Source organism: Xiphias gladius, chromosome 21 (assembly GCF_016859285.1).
Source record: "Xiphias gladius isolate SHS-SW01 ecotype Sanya breed wild chromosome 21, ASM1685928v1, whole genome shotgun sequence".
Classification (NCBI taxonomy): domain Eukaryota; kingdom Metazoa; phylum Chordata; class Actinopteri; order Istiophoriformes; family Xiphiidae; genus Xiphias; species Xiphias gladius.
This window is the reverse complement of record NC_053420.1, coordinates 24,812,197-24,818,588: the sequence shown is the minus strand read 5'-3', so window position 1 is coordinate 24,818,588 and position 6,392 is coordinate 24,812,197. Positions and strand designations below refer to the sequence as shown.

Genomic DNA, 6,392 nt, shown 5'->3' with positions numbered 1-6,392 from the left:
ATTTCGATAATTGATTCATTCTTTTGAGTCGTTTTTAAGCAAATATGTAAAAAAATATATAAATAAAAATAAATCACTGGCATCAGCTTATTATATTTGAGCGCTGCTTTGTGTCCCAGTTTTCTATGATCACAAACTCAACATTTTTGTACTTTTATGTGATGGTCAGACACATTGAGACATTTGAATATGTTAATTTGGGCTTCAGGGAATAATGACAATAATTACAATCTAAAATTTTCTGACATTTTGTATGCTTAACAAACAATTGATTAATAAAAAACATAACTGTCAGATGTACTGATAATGAAAATAATTGTTTGTGCAGCCTTACAGTTCTGCTATGATGGAATAATACTACCTTGCCAGAGGTTTTCTGACCTCTAATGACTCGATACAAAAAATTAGAGTTCAAGTAAATAAATCAATTAGACTAATATGATGTCTAGTAAACCTTTGGCTTTTGAGGGCCCTGGAGGTCTGGGGCCCCTGGGCAGTTGCCCGCTTTCACCTGGTTGGTAACCCAGCCAAAGTATGAGTATATATTTGTACTTAAAACTCCCAAACATTATGATCAAGTCGCCAGCTCCACCTGGACCATTTTCAGGTCGGGGCAGGCTCCAAACAGATATCAATAGACAAATGCTTCAGAGGGACACTCAATCCTGTCTCTTGTCTGTGTGTGTGTGTATGTATTGGTGACAGTGTGTGAGAGAGAGAGAGAGAGAGGGGGGGGGGGCAGAGGAGGGCGAGGAGGAGGTACTCTCTCTGTGTTTGAAAGAGTTGGCTTTCTGGACCAAGCCCTACTCATCTCAGTTGCTCTCCTAGATGTATCACACGGCTTCTATTTTAAATTTTGCCATTTTTTTACGCCCTTGACAGATGGTGAGAAAACCACAGATGCATCACCCATGTGAGAAAAAACACACACACGCTCAAATATACACTGACAATGGTTCAGACTCATACAAGAGAAGTAGAATAGAACCAGCCTGGCGAACACAACAATACTGTCATTGGAAAGTATGACTGCACTGCTGACACATGTTGGCATGGTGCATTAGGTAACTACCATAACCTCAGTCATTAACCTTTGTGACCGCTGTGACTCAGGGGGGAAGTATATGAAATGTAGAGGCATAAGAACAGGTGAATGTGATGCCTGAGAGTTCTCAGGCTGTGGAAGTTCACAGACAGAGCATGTAAACTGGAATAATGCACCTGGTGGTGTCAATCTCCCGTGAATGATGTCAGTTGTCTTCATCTGGCTTAGAACATGCAGAGCAGGGTGTCAGTAAACTGCACATACCCTCTCTGCATCATTACCCTGTATGTGATCCTCCAGATCTACACTGAGGGGTAGAAGCAGAGAAGGAGGACGTGAGGATTTGCTAAATCTTGAAAACAAGTATTACGGTATGGGGAACTCCACCAGGGAGCACAGTGTACTCAGAATTACAAAAATCTATTTATTTACTTTTTTTTTTTTTTTGCTCATTCTTTTTCAATGAGTTCCTCGTAAAGTGCAATTTTCATATTAAATTACTGGAAATTTACCACAGCATTATCTCAAACAATTTGATAATATTTTAACTTATTTTCTCGATTTCATCACACAATCACTCAAAGTCCAGCAACGTTGTGCAGTGAAGAGATCGAAAGAGCAATGATCGCAAGCTTTTCTCAATTGCAGCTTTGGTTTAGGGACATATATCATCGCCCAGGCACTTGTAAAGGTCAGTGCAGTGCAGAGAAAGAACAACAACAATCTGAGCGACAACATCTACACAGACTAACCGAGAGAAACAAGCCTATCCACTGTCCTTGGAGCCTGTTCAAGGAACAGCGAGTGGGTTCACTACTTTCTACTCAGTCAGTCTGAGAAGACAATGCCTCCTTTTTGTCTCAAAGGACAAAAGCGAGGTCATACTCCCTTAGACAACCTTTCCTTGTCACATTTGGATTGTATGCATCATAGTGGGTTATGTCACAAGAGCACCACAACAAAACCATCTTAGAAAAACGCTGGCATACTTCTCTTCTGTAGGCCAGATCTCTCCAGTTTAGGGACACCCTTGTTTGACTTATGCAACAGCTAATGAATGTTAATTGCTATGCTTTCTATGACGACAGAAACATGTTTAGCCACAATCATTTGCATGTTACATGAGACAAATAACCTTGTATTCTTGTGTCAACAGCTGAACTCCTTCATCCACATGTTTGACAACCTGGTGATGGGGACAGTGGCTTGGGGCATCTAGCAGCAGTGGACGCATAGAGACCTTTCATGTTTTTCTGAAGACACTTGGGTAGAGCAAGACCAGGCCATGCAAAACACTGCTTGTACAAATGCAGAGACATTGTCTAATAGGCCATTTTCATGGCGGACATTTGACTTGTCAAAGCAGAAAAGGCACAAGTGTAAATAAAAATAATGATGGCTCCATTCCCCTAAGTGTCCCAGTAAGTCACGTCAGTGAGTGAGCATGTACGCTGCCAGAGCCCTGGAACGGGCTCACAGTGGAAGCCAGCCATGATTTATGTTACTAATGCTATTCCTACTTTGACAAGTCAAAATGTCTGCTGTGAAAAGGACCTATTATCACAGACGAATAAAATAATCAAATATTAAATATTGAAGGTGCACTAATCAATGTTGTTATGACTATGGGCACTGTGGAAAGTATCACTCGCATCAGTAAACCCACGGACTACCACCACCCGACTTTGTAATTTCACCCAGCTCTACAGAGATGTTCTAGTGTCTTTCAGCTCGTTGTTTTGGTTTTATGGTCTGCAACTTTACTGTTTTGATTCACTCTCACTCACGACGTTGTTTCCATCTGCAGCTGGCAGCTGTTTTCTTTAAATATATTTGTGGGACGTTGGGCCTGCAGCAGCGTGGAGAAACATCACACAGCTGACTAAACCAGTACTGATCCAACCGGTATCATCCATCCATCTGTATCAATATCACTGCAGAGGAGGTTACATGAGCACCCGTGTTTGTTTGATTAAACATTCAATTTTGGGGCAGATCTGGATCATTAACAATGAATTTGACTTTTTCCTCTGTAGTCTGGTGTATGTCCTTTGATATTGGCCTTGGTGGAGGTCTAAGCCTACTGAGTGCATTTTCTAGTCACAACTGTAGCTACCTCACACCATTGATAATCTTTCTACTCTGTAAAAGATATTCATATAGGTTTATGCAAGGCTCCACATGGCCTGGCAGTATTACATCAACCACTCCACTACTTAGAGCTCAACCTGTTGCACAAATAGGACAGAGACAGGGGGAAGGTTTGCTGGGTAGAAGTCACTGCTGCTCCAGTTATGCAAGCCTTTAGGCAATGCCAAATTAACTAGGATGTCTGTGGGAGCTGCTTGGAAGTGGAACTAGACTGAATAGGGTTTTGATTAATTAGAGCAAAAACATCCTCTCCCTGCACCCAGCCATCCGCTCAGTTGTCCGAACTGCTCTCCACCTGCAGGTTTCATTCAGCCACCAAACTGAATTGGTTTAGAGCGTGACTGGCATCTTCAGGCATTCTTTGTAGCTCTGTAAGAGCAGTGGGAACAAAGCCACCAGTAAACCAAACTACAGCAGTGGAAACAGTGTAAGCCACAACGAAAAGGGAGAGCAGGAGAGAGGGCTTAAATAATGGACAGCACAGGATATTACAGGGAAATCATTGACCTAGCAACAAATGAGAAAGCAGAACGTCCATTAGAACTGACAACTGACGTGTTTTAAGCAACTAGAGTGAGTTGAAGTATACAAGAGATGTACGTTATAGCCTCAGCCCCATACCCCTCAAACACACAAACACAACTACACAGTTTGCAATGTTACATTACTGCATAAAAAAACAGCTTATAAATAATTATAAGTATGTGCAATATGTTGTTGTGGGAGGGTTTTGGAGCATAAAGATAAAATACCTTGAATTAAAGTCATTGTAAGGAATCACATTCTTACCACAACTCATAGCTTCTCCACTATATGCCTAGGAATTGTGCATTTGCTCATGAACTGGAATTCAGGACTCCCTTGTCCCTATTAAGAAAAATATTAAATAAAACAACCAAGCATCTATTGGAAGATCAGGCACATTAGCTAAATCCCCAGTATGCATGTTGTCAAATGAACATGGCCGCCAACACAATCGCTGATAACCAAACATTACTTTTACAAGACTCAATTTGAATAACAACTTTAAGTTTGCTTTTCAAGTGATATTTCCCAGGAGAGTCTCTGCACTATTTATGGTATAAGCAGTCACACAAGCAAATAGTTTTTGTCATGGTTAGGCTGTGCGTCTCCCTCATCCCTCCCGTGTGTCTGTTCTTTGTCCCAAGTTTGTCTCTCTCCCTGTCTGTGTGTATATGTGTATCTGTTGGTGCATGGCTATCCGGCTCCCTCCTGCCGCCTGCAGTATAAAGACCCCGGCTCTTCACTCCAGTCCTCACGAGATCGTTCAGTTTACCAAGTGGTACTAACGTGCGACCAAGCTCAAACCTTAGTTCGTGTTTTTCCTCATGTTCGCCTGACTCCTGCCTAATCCTACGTCTACCTTTGCTTCAGGTCCATCCTCTGTTGCTGCCTCTACAAGTCTACAATAAACCTGCTTTTGAACCTTTGAACATCCCTTGTCTGTGACCTTCCACATTCCTGACTTAACACATCTGGACTCAAAAGAGAGGAGTATGATTGACAGAACACAGCCAAGCATTCCGTCACAGACTTGTTTTTGATCAGGTGCATTGGGATTTGGATTTCTACGTCTGTTTTTTTGTTTTGTTTTGTTTTTTTATTAAGGCGGCAAAGGAAGGGGTGTTTTGCTGTTTGTGAGACTCTGTATGTACCTGCAATTGTACCATTTGTCTATATCCTGTTCCTGCCTATCTGTTTTTGAAAAAACTCGAAAGCAAACAAGTTACCGGATCAAGGTAAAGTACGGGTCTGATTGTGCAGGAAGGTCTATTACTAGTACAGGTTTTTCTATCCAGCCTAAAAAGTGTATCTATTTAGTCCTGTTAAAGTTTCTCAGTTCCCTTGTTATTTCTCTTCTCTTACCTATCATGGTTGTCTTTTCCTAGTGAGTGTGAGTCTGTGGACACTGTGTAAAGACACACACACACTCACAGTCTCCCTGCAGCACACTAGAACATATTGCACCTCCTGCATCGTTAGTTCTCTGAACCACTTTCTGTCCAATATCAATGCACTACTGATTAGCACATCGCCACAGAGGCCATTCATTCAGGTTTCAATGAGAATGACGCAAATCGCTGACCTGTTTGGTGCCCCGTGGCCTGGACCTTCTCTCTTTGGACTGTGGCTTTCTTGCCTCTGCAGGCCTGGGCTGGCACTCAAACACGTTAGAACAGCTGAGAGGGGGCCAGAACCAGAATGTGCCACAGGAGGTCCCATAAACCTGCAGCAGTCCTGCTGAGACTTTCGTGGCATGATCTGAAGTCTGATGTGACCTAAATATGTGACACAAGCGGCGTTGGTTACATAATTGCTTGTTTTGTGCCAAAGTGTTCCAGCTAGACCTGACTGAAACCCACTGAACCAAAATCGTCTCTGTTACATCCTCAATCCGTGCTAATTTTGGTTTGGCTGCACCACTAATTTTGTTTACTGATTACAGTGTTTGGTCCGCAGCTAATATGCGGCGCACTGGATGTGTTGGACATCACTGCAGCACCAGACCGGACCGGATGAAGATCTGGCAGTGACATGTGGACATGATGGCAGAGTTGAAGCTGTGTCGTCCGTGGATCATTTGATTCCGACTGAGTACTGCTGCCGAGCTGTGCCACTCGACGGTCGACTTGCGTTTTCACTCGACTTGCGCCGTGTAAAACACGGCGCTTCCCCACTGCCGAAACCCGGGATCGAACCAGGGACCTTTAGATCTTCAGTCTAACGCTCTCCCAACTGAGCTATTTCGGCTTGTGCGCCAATCGCTGCTGCAATCCTCAATATGTACCTATGTTATCACCGAGCCGTTCCGGTTTCTGTTCCGGAGCTGAAAATCTGTCCCGCCACCTACTGGCTCTTAGATATATTACTGGTGAATTTCAGAATTTTATTATCATCCAAAACGTTTCGTGCTCTGAAAAATAATGAATACAGTAATAAATCAATACTTTTATAGTATTAGTAATTATTAAGTAAGTTCAAAATAATGTATAATTCAATTCATGTTTCATGTCCTTTTCAGTCCTAAACGTATGTATAAATGCTGCAAATCATTGAGGCTACATTCATTTAAGACTCTGTAATAGTCGTAGTTTCACTCTAGTGTAAAACATGCCTCAGGCAGACTAAGTGCGTACTTGCTGTTTCTCCGCATATGAGAGGAGCTAGTTGCAGT

At 42.4% G+C, this 6,392-nt stretch overlaps 1 non-coding gene across 1 annotated transcript; it reads right to left on the bottom strand.

Annotated features, from left to right (window-relative positions):
- Nucleotides 1–5,895: 5,895 nt before the first annotated feature.
- On the bottom strand, nt 5,896–5,968 carry trnaf-gaa. The gene has a single exon. It is a non-coding gene; the product is annotated as a tRNA-Phe (tRNA).
- Between the last annotated feature and the right edge of the window lie 424 nt (nt 5,969–6,392).